Source organism: Castor canadensis, chromosome 12 (assembly GCF_047511655.1).
Source record: "Castor canadensis chromosome 12, mCasCan1.hap1v2, whole genome shotgun sequence".
NCBI classification, from domain to species: Eukaryota; Metazoa; Chordata; class Mammalia; order Rodentia; family Castoridae; genus Castor; species Castor canadensis.
Genome location: NC_133397.1, coordinates 28,561,229 through 28,575,468, shown reverse-complemented (window position 1 = coordinate 28,575,468; position 14,240 = coordinate 28,561,229). Strand labels below are relative to the sequence as shown.

The 14,240-nt window shown below is 40.3% G+C and overlaps 2 pseudogenes; one reads left to right on the top strand and one right to left on the bottom strand.

Annotated features, from left to right (window-relative positions):
• The first annotated feature begins 4,481 nt into the window (after nt 1–4,481).
• Nucleotides 4,482–5,484, top strand: LOC109694255 (actin-related protein 3 pseudogene; annotated as a pseudogene).
• Nucleotides 5,485–12,757: 7,273 nt separating this feature from the next.
• On the bottom strand, nt 12,758–13,982 carry LOC109694254 (outer mitochondrial transmembrane helix translocase-like; annotated as a pseudogene).
• Nucleotides 13,983–14,240: the final 258 nt, after the last annotated feature.

Genomic DNA, 14,240 nt, shown 5'->3' with positions numbered 1-14,240 from the left:
CACAACTCTTTCCAAAAATCAAATCCCCTGGGAAAGACAGTCATTTGATACCCCTAACACATGTGTATTTTATACAAATAGCCAATGATAAGTATTTGTTAGGTAAATCAAATCTTGAAATGTCTCAAAGACTACATTTTTGCTTTTTACTTATGTTACCCTAATTTTCACAGGTTGTTTTGTTGTTTTTTCCAAGCTTCTTGATTATCAAATTTACTCATTTTAAGCTTCATAAGCATTCAATACTATGAATTTTCTTCCTTGTACAGTTTTAGATATATTACCTAATGTTCTTGCTTCCTTTTTTGTTGATGCTGTTGTTGTTTTGAGGCAGGATCTCACTTATGTAGCCCAGGCTGTGGTTTTAAACTCTCTATATAACCCAAGTTGGCCTGGAACACTCAATCTTCCTGCTTCCACCTCCCAAGGCTCGGATTTATATGCACAGCATAACTTTAGATGTTAGTTTTACGACATACATGGTTCTAACATTTCATAGTCTTTCTGAGTAGACTATTAATAGCAGTTGGAGTCTATCTTTGACTCCCTCTTTGTTCAAAGACTTACTATATGATAGTGATATACATATGTGTATATATACATGTATAATTTAACCTTTCCTTTGAATTATGTTTAATTTAATATAATTATATTATATTTAAATATAGAGTGCTGTATTTGTACCTGCAGGTGCAGTTCTGAGGAATGTAGGAATTTATGAGTCCTGGTCACTGATTGTCACTGATTTTTCATCATCTGCAACTATCTCAAAAGTCAGTTTTGACATATGTGGGGCAGAATCTCTAGGGAGTATAACATGGCTGGTCTTCTGCAAATGAATTATTAAATCAAAGAACAAAGCAATCATATCCTGAGTAATGTTCCTGTCCCCCAGGCAATCCTCTTCCCTGCTGTGGTTGCCAGTGTCTTGACCTGACAACCACATGATAAACATCTTCTATTATTTATAAATCATTCACACAATGGACCCAGAGAGAGTTCTTTGTCACAGGCCCTCACTTTTGATCTCCATTGCTTTAGCTTATTTATGGGGGCAAAGAAGAAATAGCCCTAACTATTCCTGGAATGCACACAGGGATGTTCTATGTAAGCACATACTCCGAAAACTTTATTTTTTTATCAGGAGAGGAGGACTTTTTCACAGAGGTAACACTTGGGCAAAATAGCCTACAAATTCCTCTTAATGAATGAAGTGTATTTGTTTATTTGTTTGTTTGTGGCTCTGGGAATTGAACCCAGTGTCTTCATGTGCTAAGCAAGCACTCTACCACTAAGCTACAGAACCTGCCCAATTAATGAGTTTTAACATGACTCCTACAGGCAAGAAAAAAATTTGAATTTTATTTCTAATATTACATTGGTTAGTGGACTGAGTTTCTGAATAAATATACTCTTAAAAAAGTATGTCAGAGTCTGGATAATTCCCTGACCTACAGATTAAATTAATGAGGTATCAATGACAGACAAAGTGGTGACAGGTAAATAATGACAGCAAATAGATAGGTAGATAGACATATACATACACACATACATATATACATACATACATACATACATATATAGATAGATACATAGATAAACAGACACATCATTATAAGATTCCAGGAGGGCATCCACTCAATGGTCTCTAATAAAATTCTTTAGTAATAGACTACCGTTGTAATCCTCAGGTCAGCCTGTGGCTCTCAAATAATTTTCATTGGCATTCCAAAAGTACCTCTTCCCCTATTAAAATATTAGCTTACTGTCACTGAATATCAGTTAAATATGTGGTTATGATTTCCAGATAGAGAAATGTGCAATATGTCAAACAGCACACTCAGCACCTGGTCCCTCCTGTGCCTTACCCTTGGCTGGCCCAGTGGTTGGACAGAAAGGATTAAGTGTAGTTCACTTTAGCTTTAGTAGTGTTAGAAAACAAGAGGCATGGAAAAGGCAGAGAGACCGCTCAAACACCAGCACAGGGTTTATTGTTCATGCAGGAGCCCTGTGGAGGGCAACCCCAGCAAGAGAGCTAGAGCCCACTGGCACACATAGGCTTGGGCTAGATATAGGGGGCTACTGGAAAAGTACCAGGAAGGTCACTAAGGGATACTGTTGTTGGGCAACCAAAAAAGATAAGTTGTAGTTAGGTTATTGTCTGTTCAGCTGTCCTTGGTACCCATCTGGGAGATAAAGGTTAACAACTTTGGGGTTGGGTGGAGAATTTCCAGTAAGCCACCTGCAAGAGGGGAAGGGATCTGGCCCTAACATGGCTGTCCTCACTGTTTAACCCCAACAAGTAGAGTGGGGACATTACATATTTCCCACCTTGTAATCACAGTCTAGTGTGACCTGTGTCACTTACGTGTTATAGAAATATGTAGAATTAGCACAAGTAAGTTGATATTTACCTGCAATCCCAGCTACTTGAGAGGCAGAAGGATGACGAGTTCAAGGTCAGCCTGGGCAAAAAAGTAGGGAGACTCTGTCTCAAAAACAAAAGTGCTGGGGATATGATTCAAGCAGTAGAGTGCTTGCCTAGCATGGGTTTAATCCCCAGTACCACAAAAAAAACCCTCAAATCTAAGTCAGGTGTGATGGTACACGTCTATAATCCCTGCACTCGGGAGGTGAAGGCAGAGGCAGGAAAATGAAGAGCTCAAGTCCAGTCAGGGCTACATAATGAGACACTGTCTTGTATATATATCAAGTTCCAAATCCACATCTTCCAATGTGGTAAAAACAGGGAGCTACATACTTTGCCCAAAGTGCCACAGAGGGCAGAGGACACTTTCCCATAGCACTCTCAAGAATTGGGAGAAACATAGAATACATACAGGGAAGTAAAGGCAAATGGTTCCAAAGGCAAAACTCTCAGATGTGCCCCTTTGTATTTCCCCATGCTTTTCCATGAAGGGTTAGTGTCAGTCACTTCCTGTAGACCGTAATTTACATCTGATGTAATACAGGTTATTTTAGACCCTTTGGCCAACAAGCCACACCTTCCTTCCACTCAAATATGCATCACAGAATACAGAAAAATGAAAGTGACCATGGCATAAGCACAACACAAAGCCATCCTAATTTATCACTCATTTTAAAGCAAATCACTTGCAAGCTTTAGTAATTTTATAGTAAAATCGTATTTCACAACTGATTGTCCTATATCTTTCTGTCAACAGTGTAATCGAGAACCATTCATGAGGCAGGTAGTCAAACTTTAATTATATTTGATGAAAGCTATGTTTTAATTAAAATATTGTGAGAATTCAAATTAAGTATATGAATGACAAAGACCAAACTCTAGTCAGGCTCTTCTGAGCTCCCTTTTTTTTACTAGGCCTATCCTTGGACTTCCACGCCTGGCTGTAGTAGAATCATGTTAAGTCATGTTTACCCAGAATTCCTTATCCCTGATATCTGCTAGCCCTGTCTTGGCCCAAATCTCCCTCATTCCTAATGTTTCCCCTCAGTAATTTTCCATCCACTGACCCCACTCTGCTCCTCAGGTATAAATTCCCATGTTTCCTCGTTGGATTCAGAGTTGAGCACAATCCCTCTAGCCCACTGAAAATTCCCAAGGCAACTGTCCCTATCCCTAACAAGAAGATCCTTAATAAAGCCTGCCTTGTCTGCTTTAACAAGTGTCATGAGTAACTCTCTTCTTCAACATGAGGAAGGGAGAGAGTCAAAGGACCACCATCTCCAACGACTGGGAATTCACTCACTCTTTGGAGGCTTATTCTATTATTAGAAACTAACTGCTTAAATTAAACCAAAAGCCTTTTCCCTGAAACTGCCACCCACCCCATGGCACCTGTCCTGCATCCACATAGAACTATGTCACTACTACTGACATGTGACCATCCTAAAAATATTTCATAAAGTTATCACATTTTTTTCTCTCTCCAGACTAAACATTGCCATTCACTTCAACTATTTCTCCACAATGTGATATTTTAACCTCACTCTCTTGCTCCTTTTCCTTGCTCTTATCTCCTTTTCCTAGGTACTCCTTCCACACTTCTCAGCATTCTCATGAAGTGTGCTATCTTCTGTAACCTTGACGACTGAATAAGAGTGGACTTGACATCTTATTAGGAAAAAAAAATTCATGACTGTTCTACTGTTACCTTTTGGTATTTGGAATTGCTGCTATCACTCTGAAGTGGTGATTTTCAATCTATGTCCTAGGAACCCCAGATTTCAGCAGAAGTACCTCAGGACAGTTTAGAAGGAGCCAACATTCAGAGTAGAAACTTCTTACATTCCTTCAGCCAGAGAAACTACACTGCCATCCTATCCTACATCTAGCATGGACTGTCACTGGGAAGGATTGTTCTAAGGGTTGTGGTGACCACTGACCCAGCCAGCTCCACCCCATGACAGAGAGCAGCCAGGCTATGGATGGTGAGATAACTCCCATCTCCTGCCACCAACTGGCACAGAGTAGACAACAGCAGCAGTTGAGGAGGAAGATGGTGGGAAGGCTGCCAGCCTGCCTGGGATATACAAAACTAAGGAACACTAGAAATACGGAACCACAGTTTATCTTCCCATCTTGTATTGCTATTAAGGTGATCAAGCTCAAAGGAGGTCAATGAAAGGTATTCATGACCTAGACATCTTCATAAGTGATGAAGCAACAGAAAAACCTATACATGCAATAAAGTAACAAATCTACCATGGTAGAGATGGAGATTGGGACTTGATGGAAAAGTTTATGCAGCAAGTGATCTTTAAATACTTAAGGGAAGAACCTAAAGACTATTATTTTCTTTTGACTGAACCTCTACTGAATACTCCAGAAAATAAGGAATATAGTGCTGAAATATTGTTTGAGTCCTTCAGTGTTCCAGGTTTGCACACTGCTGTGCAGGTTGTTCTTGCCTTAGCTGCATCCTGAGGCTCCAGACAAGAAGAGGAGGGAATGTTGACTGGTACAAGAATAAAGGAGATGCTGTCACTCATACCATTCCTGAGCCTGACAGGTGTGTGATTGGCAGCTGTATTGAACATATTCCAATTGTAGAACAAGCTATAACATGTTTTATTCCACAACTGCTGAAAGACCATATAATTAGAATCCTTCCAGAACAATCCTTGGAAACTGCTAAGGCAGTGAAGGAGTACTATAGATATGTCTGCCCAGATTTAGTAAAAGAATTTAACAAGCATGTTACTGACAGGTCAGTGTAGATTAAATAGTATGCTGGAATTAATGCTATCTCAGAGAAAGAATTTTCCATTGGTGTTAGTTATGAGAAGTTCTTGGGACCTGAAATCATTTTTCATCCAGAGTTTGCTAATCCAGACTTTACACAACCTATCTTAATTCAGAACTGTCCTATTCATGTCAGACATCTTCTCTACAAGAATATTGTCCTCTCTGGAGATCCAGCCATGTTCAGGGACTTTGGAGGTCATTTGGAAAGAGATTTGAAATGAACTGTAGATGCCAGGTTGAAAAAAAAAAATTAAATAAAGCAAAGAGCCAGGTGCCAATGAATCACACCAATAATACTAGCAACTCAGGGGCAGATATCAGGAGGATCACAGTTCAAAGCCAGCCCAGGCAAATAGTTCATGAGACCCTAAAATACCCAACACAAAAAAATGGACTGGCGAAGTAGCTCAATGATAGAATGCCTGCCTAGCAAGCATGAGGCCCTAAGGTCAAACCTTAGTACCTCTAAAAATAGTTGGTATTTAATCAACTACATATTAGAATCTCCAAGAGAGCAATAATTTCAGTACCCAGGCACTGTGCCAAGAGGTTCTGATTAGAGTTGGTCTTGAGTAGAACCCTAGCATCAATATTTTTTTAATCTCCCGGGTGATTTTAACATGTAATCAGAAATGAGAAACTCATCTAAGAAAAGACCAATTGAACATGATTTAGATAGCCCAGGTATGGAAAGGCAGAGAAACAATGGTGAAATGACTGAGGAAGCTAATCAGAATACAGAGACCATGTGTGGTGATCAGGTGAGGACAGAGGTAATAAGTGAGCTTTTCTTCCTGGCTTCAGAATGATACACTTTCATATAAGAAGCATAAATTTATGGCTCTCTCAATACACACCTTGGAAAGGTTTCTAAACCATCACTTAATAAGCATAGACAACAGAGTGGCCACCAGGAAGCCTGCTAGCCAGTTGTTCTCTAAATACAGAGAACCAAGCAAGAGTGTGAGTCCAGGAACGTAAAACAAGAGAAAGAACAGAGTAGGTCATTTGAACTTCTCTGTTGATTGTCTCCTTAACTCCTTGTCTTGCCTTTCCAACAGTATTTGCTAGCCAGGTGCAGTGGTATACACCTATAATCCCAGAACATGACAGGCTGAAGCTGGAAGATCTTGAGTTCAAGATCAGCCTGGGCTACCCACTGACTTCGAGGCCAGCCTGAGCTGCATAGTAAGATTGCATAGCAAGACTAAAGAAAACACGGTATTTGTTGAGCTCTTACATATGAGACTAGACGTGTTAGGGTGATGAATAAAAAAGATGAAAACACATTAACCTGTTCTTTGGGGGCTTGATTTCCTGTAAATGAGCTGATGGTCTAGCTTTACTTCCTTCTCATTCAAATCTTTAAAGCAATAGATTATACTCCATCTCTCGGCTTCCCCACCTACAATTTACTCCTCGACCACAGCAATCTCCCATCCCCCCCAACTACTCTGTAACTTGTAAAGTCACCAAGAACCTCCTGGCCACCAAATCCACTCATTCAACTCTGAATAAAAGTCTAAGTGGTCACAATACTTTTCTGTTTTAGTGAGGGGTGTGTGTGTGTGTGTGTGTGTGTGTGTGTGCGTGCACATGCGTGGGTGCATGGGTGTATATTTAACCTATCTTCAGAATTAGCCATCATCAATCATTTTCTTTCTCTCTAGAAATTCTTGCCTCCCAGAGCTCCTGAGATTGTTGAATCTGCTTAGTGCCTCCAGTCCCTTTGCCCAATCCTCTTTCCTTCTCCACTCTCCGGTATTTTGCCACCTTCTATTCAGATGACTCCTTTTCCACCAATTCACTTTCTCATGCGGGCACAGAATGCATGCCTATAATTCCAGCATTCAGGAAGTGGAGGCAGGAGGATCACAAGTTGCAGGCCAGCGTGGGTTACATAGCAGTGTTCCTCACTTTCTCCCTCCATTGGAATACTTGTTCCCTCTTGTTTTGCGGCTATCATTGCCTTGCTGACTTCAAAATCAGTATCTTCTGCCCAGCAATCCCAGGATTCAAATCCATATATTTATCAGCCCACTAAATGTCCATATAGGCATCCCATGGGCAAACTTACACTTCCAAAAATGTCCCCTACCCCTCTAAACTGCTCCCCCACACACACCCATGTCTTATTGAGAGAAAAAATGCTATCCTCAGAGTGTAGCCTGGAAAGTGAAAGGAGTCCTTTTAGCTGCTACCACTTCCTCATCAGCCAATGAAATAATCCAGGAAAAATCTAAAGTTACTTCTTAAATAGCACTTCTTCTGAGAACTGTGGGAAGAATGCCATTTCATAGTCTTTTGATTAGAATTCTGTTAGCTGAGAGGGAATTTCAGAACCTCGGTTTTAATAGGTGTTAGTGAAATTATTTAACTATGGATTTGGATATGTCAATCAAATAAAAATATATATTTTATAAGGTTTATATCTTTTTAATGAGAAAAAGAATGACAGGTCATTTAGATGCTTTTCCCAAGGCAGGTTATAATGCTTTCCTGATTCTAATATGAAAAAATCAGCACTTTTTATAGTCAGTACTCCTGGGAGAGACCTAAAAAAGAAGGGGCAGAGATACATTCAGTATTTACTTACTAAAATGCAATAAGAATGAGAACGATTTATAGACCAGTCTTGCATAGATTTCCACATAGAGAAGTAGGATTCATCAGCCAAAAGAAATTAGAATAGTATTACAAACCTTTTTTTTGTTGGGACTGGGGTTTGCACTCAGGGCTTTGCACTTGCAAAGCAGGTGCTCTACCACTTGAGCCACACCTCCAGTCCATTTTACTCAGGTTATTTTGAAGATGGGGTCTTATGAACTATTTGCCAGACTGGCCTCAAACCATGGTCCTCTTGATCTCAGCCTCCCAAGTAATGAGGATTACAGGCATGAGCCACAGGAGTCTGGCTACAGACTTACTTCTCTCAAGCAACATGATAGGAAATCTATCCATAACTCAAAGTTTCTTAAAATCTTTTTCTTTTCTGAGTCTTTTGAATTCCTTCACTCTTCCCCTTCAAAATAAGATGGTCTCTCTCCACCCAACCAGGTAGACACACTCCCTCCACAGCATCTCCATTCAGGGTCCCTCACCAGCTTTTTGTAGCTATTGTTTCCTTTCCTCTGACCTTTGCAGCCATATCCTTTCTACCTGTTGCCTACTTCTCCCAATACTAGGTAATTTTAAATGTCTGGAATCTGGATTGTAAAGGCAGAACTTCCTTTGATACAATAAGGAGGGGAGAATTTGTGTGAGAAAATACAAAATTACCTTTAGTTAGCCAAAGAATGGGAGAACTCTTTATGAATAAATCTTACTCCCACCACATTCATTTATATATAGTAGGCAGCTGAAAGGCAACTCACCCACCCCATTCTCCCACTGACTTCTAAGTCTGGGGGAAGGTAGAACTCAGGTTCAGAATTTTGTCTCCTCCATAAAAGTAACTGCCTCCAGGTGACTCTACACAGCACATACAGTGCAGAGGAAGTCCCTCTGACATTCCCACAGACAGCCAACATGGAGAATGACTCCCAGAATGATAGTGTGATAAACTTTCAGATCTACTCCCTCAAAAATAAAAACTATAATTAAAAAATTATAAAAATGCAACCATTTAATGTCTTTTGAATTTCCCTAGAGTAGAAGCAACTAAAGAAACTTTCTAAAACCTGGTAAGAACAGCAAAACAAGTCTATGGCATTTGAGCCATGACTCCCTCCCATCCTCATCTCCCCCAGCTCAGCATGAGGGAAGTTTCGACCTGGGTGGATGTGGCTGAGATCACAGTGCTCCCTGGCTCTCCAGTTCCCAGGCAGATGCATTGGGATCTGCCCAAGAGAGGCATGCTGCTAGCTGTGCTCACCCTTGAACCCTCAGCTCCTGGTGGCAGAGGCTGAATTCTAGCGAGCATAGCCAAGAAGATATCAAGGCCTCCCTTCTCCACCCAGCCCCCATCATAGGGTGGGGGCTCTACCCTTGGCATAACAGGCCAAGAATACTGGGACCCTGATCAACCTCACCCATATGCATAGAGATTCCATGTCAGGAGAAGCAAACCAAGAAGACCAGAGACTACCGTCTCACCTTACTCAGGGTAGAGCCCCTACTAGCCTCAGGTTGGGCTGGTCTCCAGAAAGATCAAGGATTATAGAGTGAAACTTTCAGCCCCATCCACTGACCTCTAGGAGGAGAGAGATGAGCAGCTGGAAGTTAAGCTTTGTAAAAATTCTTGAACAGTGAGGTTTGATGGGTTTCAGAGTTTGGTGATCATGTGGAAATGCTGGAGGGTAGCACATCTAGAGAGGGCTTCGAAACTCCATGCTCCCTTATCCCCACACCTTTCCCTGCATCTCCTCTACCTGGATGTTCCTGAGTTCTGGCCTTTTAATAAGCCAGTAAATGTAAATAAAGTGTTTCCTGAGTTTAATAAATGTAAATAAAGCATTTCCCTTAGTCATTCTAGCCAGTCTGAGAAGTCATGGGGGTCCCTGGTGTATAGCTGTTTAGGCAGAAGGACCAGGGGCCTGGAGTTGTAATTGGTATTTGAAGTAGGTGCAATCTTGTGCAACTGAGACCTTAGCTTTTGGGATCTCAGGCTAACTTTAGTCAGATGGAATTAAATGGAATTGAATTGTAAAACACTCTGCTGTTATCCAAAGAGTTGAAGATGGTAAAGTGTTTACATAGCCCTGGGTTTCCTCCCCAGTGCCATTAAAAAAAAAAAGTTGGATAATTCTTACTGTAGAAAAAATTCACACATTTGGTTTCAGAAGTGTTATATGAGAGTGCAGAGAAACTGGTGTCATGAATGAGTTATGCCAGAAACAAACTAACATGCTTGTATCTTTCCACAATGTCAGAATGTATTGAATAACAATAAATTCACAAACTACCTCAATTTCATTGTCTTTAATTTACCAAGTGCTTCTGATTTCGCTCAATAGCCCTGTGACTTTGACAAACAGGTTCTTTATTCCAATCTTAATTACTAATATTAACTCTCAGATCACACATTGTAACTCACACAATGATATATTGGTTATAGAATGACTAAGAAGAAATTAAAGCTGCTGCAGAGTTCAAAGAGGCCTTGCTGAAGGCAAAGGCAGAGAGCTGACACAGGTGCAAAGAATGCCAATGCACATGGTTATGTAAGGTACTAACATAAGAAAACTACTCGCAGAGCTGTTAAGGTGTGATGATACCAACATTGACTGACTCAAAGAAAAATAGAAAATCCAAATAGTTTTGTAACAAGTAGAGGTTGATTTAGTGATTTTTAATCATCCCACAGAGAAAATACCAAGCTCTGATGGTTTCATGGGTGAATTCTACCTATCACTTAGAGATGCAATAACAATTCTTTCAAAACTCTCCCACAAGTAGAAGAAAATGGAGTGTTTTCAGGTTCACTCAATGAGGCCAGTATTACCCCATGCTGAAACCCGACAAAGCCATGTATATGTGGGGATTCTCATTATTGACAGTGGTGACCCTCTACTAGGGCACCTTTGTTAAGTTAAGTCAGTTATCACATGTTTATTCACTTTCCTGGTGGCTTTTTTTAACACTCTCTAGCAGATAGAATGGACTGGCTACTCAAGAGCCTTTCACATCCTTCTTCTCTCTTACATGCAGCTGGACAGCTAAAATAACTGACCCTGTCATATCTTCTGGATGTAGAGCTGGTTAGTGACCCATTTCTCACCTGTAAGAGAAACAAAGTACACCAATTGGAGCCACACACACTCACACACACACCAACACACACACAAAAAAAATTGTAAGAAAGACAGCCCTAGGGCTCACATGGCAGAGTGCCTGCCTAGCAAGCATGAGGTCCCGAGTTCAAATCCAGAACACCAAAAAATAGATAATAGATGATAGATACATAGATAGATGATAGCTAGATAATAGATAGATAGATAAAACTCAGCAATCATGCTTCAAGAGAGACAGGTCTAGTGCTCACAGCATCCTCCTCTTTCCTTCCTGGACCTGTAGTACCGCCTCATCCAGGGACGTGAGGACAAATGGCCATGCTAGTACACAATAGGACTTTAGAATAATCTCCATGAAAACAAGAAATATAAAATATCTTATAAGCCACAGAAATCACCAAATACCCCATAAATAGACACAAGTAATGAAGAAACACATGAGCCTTCTTTCACAGGAGACTTGCAGGTATCCTAGAGCAACACAGTGAGTAATGCAAGGGTTTCTTTAGGAGATTTTTACTATTTTTCCCCTTACTTCCTTGCTTTCATCCTCCTCTTAGGAACGGATTTCTCTTAATAAAGAAATTCTGCTGGAGGTATGACTTAAGTGGTAGAACACCTGCCTTGCAAGCACAAAGTCCTGAGTTCAAACCCCAGTACCACCAAAAATTAAGAAGAAAGAAATTCATATCCACAAACTCCCAGCTGGTCATTTCTTTTTCTCAGGATTTTCGTTTGTAAGACCCCTCCCTCTTCTTCCAAAAATAGAATCAGGACTCACTGTTCCAAAAATAGATCAATTCCCCTGTATGTTTCCAAAAAAAAAAAATGGATACTTGTTCATGATTTCTTGACGAGGGGAACAGAAAGGTGGACTACATTGAATATCATATGGTAGGGAAAAAACCAACCTTCGTTAAAGTAAAAATTGCCTTTCAAGAGCTGTTGCTGCTGTTGTTTCAATAAACAGTGATCCCTTTGGGGCTGGGGCTGGTAGCACATACTTATTATCCCAGCTATTCAGGAAGAAGTGTCCAAGGCTGGCCTGAGCAAACATGTAAGACCCTATGTGAAAAATAAAAGGGCAAAAGGACTAGGGGCACACATAGCTCAAGTGATAGAGCACTTGCAAGCATGAGGCCCTGAGTTCAATTCCCAGAACAGCAACAACAACAATAACAAAAAAAAAAACCAGAGAGACCCTATTATTATACACTATAAAATAATAATATAACATACTTAATAGAAACATAACACATTTTTAAGTTTTTGGTATTTGGTATTCTGTATTCATTTTTCCTCACCATCTTCACAATCTTTCATGACTTGCTTTTTGGTACCCAGTGTTCTCGTGCAAACTCTCCCCACCAAAGTACAAATGGATGAATGAACTATCCAGAAGGTTCTTGTGAGACATATTGTCAAAGAAATTAATCCAATAACTCAAAGATAAAGATTGAGAGTTTTCAAATAAATATAGTAGAAACAAAATAATCTGAAACATAATTTAATCTGATGATCAAAGGCACCTTAAGGTTGTGTTGTGCTGTGTTCCTCATGCTGTGTTTACATGCAGAATTCTGATTAGTGGAATTTTGAACGATTTAAAATATGATGGGAAACTAATAAGTAACAAAGTAGTATTACTGTTATATAACAATTCTACCTCAATAACTTAGAACTCAGACTATAAAACCATACACATGGAAAGTGCTCACTATTTTAGGAGCACTTCTGCTAACTGGTAAAAGACCCAGCAAACTAGATCACTGAACGGTGCACATGATCTTTACTCTTAATCTAAACAAACATGAGTGAAAGCATTCTGAAATACTGTATCCTTTAGTTTCTTCCTCTTTTCAGTTGCCTGACGGAGAGCCTGATATTGCACAGGCCAACTTTCATCTTTGTTATGACTTTCTTCTGATGGAGATAACATATTCCCTGGTACCAAGGAGGGAAGCTTCTCTACACATCTCTTTTAGGTCTCTTCCTGAAACCCCATCAGTGTCCTGAGGAACTTCTAGTAGGTCCACAAGCCTGTTCACATTTTCATTGTATAAGACAAGCTTCACGATTGTTTCTCTTTGTTTTAGAGCAGGCTGGTGGGTATGGAATCACGTAGGCATTCTTCTTGACAGCTGAGTCAAGGTCCTGAGGATGATGAGCAGCTCCAGACACTATGACCTACCAGCTGTGATTTGTATCTGAGCCACTGTGATCTGTATCTGGCTGTAGCTTCATGGCTAGAACACAAATGGCTTTGTAGAAAGGTATTTACTCCATCTATACAGATAATAGAAGATCATCAGGTGCCAGTGGTTCAAGCCTGTAATCCTACTTACTTACAGGCTGAGATGGGGAGGATTATGGTTCAAGGTCAGCCCAGGTAAAACATATCATGAGACCCCCCCCATCTCCAATATAACAACAAAATGAACTAGAGGTTCATTGCTCAAGTAGTAAAGCACCTACTTTGTAAGCATGAAGCCCTGAGTTCAAACCTCATTCCTACCAAAAATAAATAAATAAATAAATAAATGGTGATAGGAGGCTGTAGCTTTATGGCAAGGAAGAAAATAGCAGCCAAATTCCCCATGCCATTTACTAATCAGTGTTGAAACCTGCAGGTTAATAAATCAATAGCCAGCTTCATTGGCTATCCCCTTGGCAATCAACATTTTACCATAACCTGGAGAACCCTAAAAAAGAACATCTTTTGGAGCCTGCAGAAGCATGGCATTCTCATACAAATTCTTTTTGATAGGTAAGATGACCGTGTCTTTCAGATCCATAATGACATCTAAACCTGCTACGTCACTCCCAGTAGCACACAGGCTAAGAGGGTCTTCTGGACAAGCAGCAATACTCATTCCATATTCTGAAAGCTTCACATTTTTCACATCTGCTTACTCAGTTGTTTTTTTGGACTGTTTCTGCCCTTCTACTTCCTGCTTTCTGGTTAGATCTATTGCATCTACCATCCATTTGATAGTAAAGTATATTATTGCACCAAATATTGTCAAATGGAAAAATTAAACCAACAACTTCCAAGGATGAGAAAAGGCTCCAGCTTGTGCCATCTTGATTTTTAACCTTGAGGCAGAAGCAGCAGCAGCAGGAACCCTCACCCTGCTTTGCACAGGAAGGAAAAATTACAAATCTGTTTTAATCCCATCTGTGGTCAACCCCATCTTTGTCCCCTCTACTCTTCCCGCCTCACCGCAGACGCTTTCTCCATCCTCCCTATGCTACCCCTACCCTCCTGTTCTATGAAA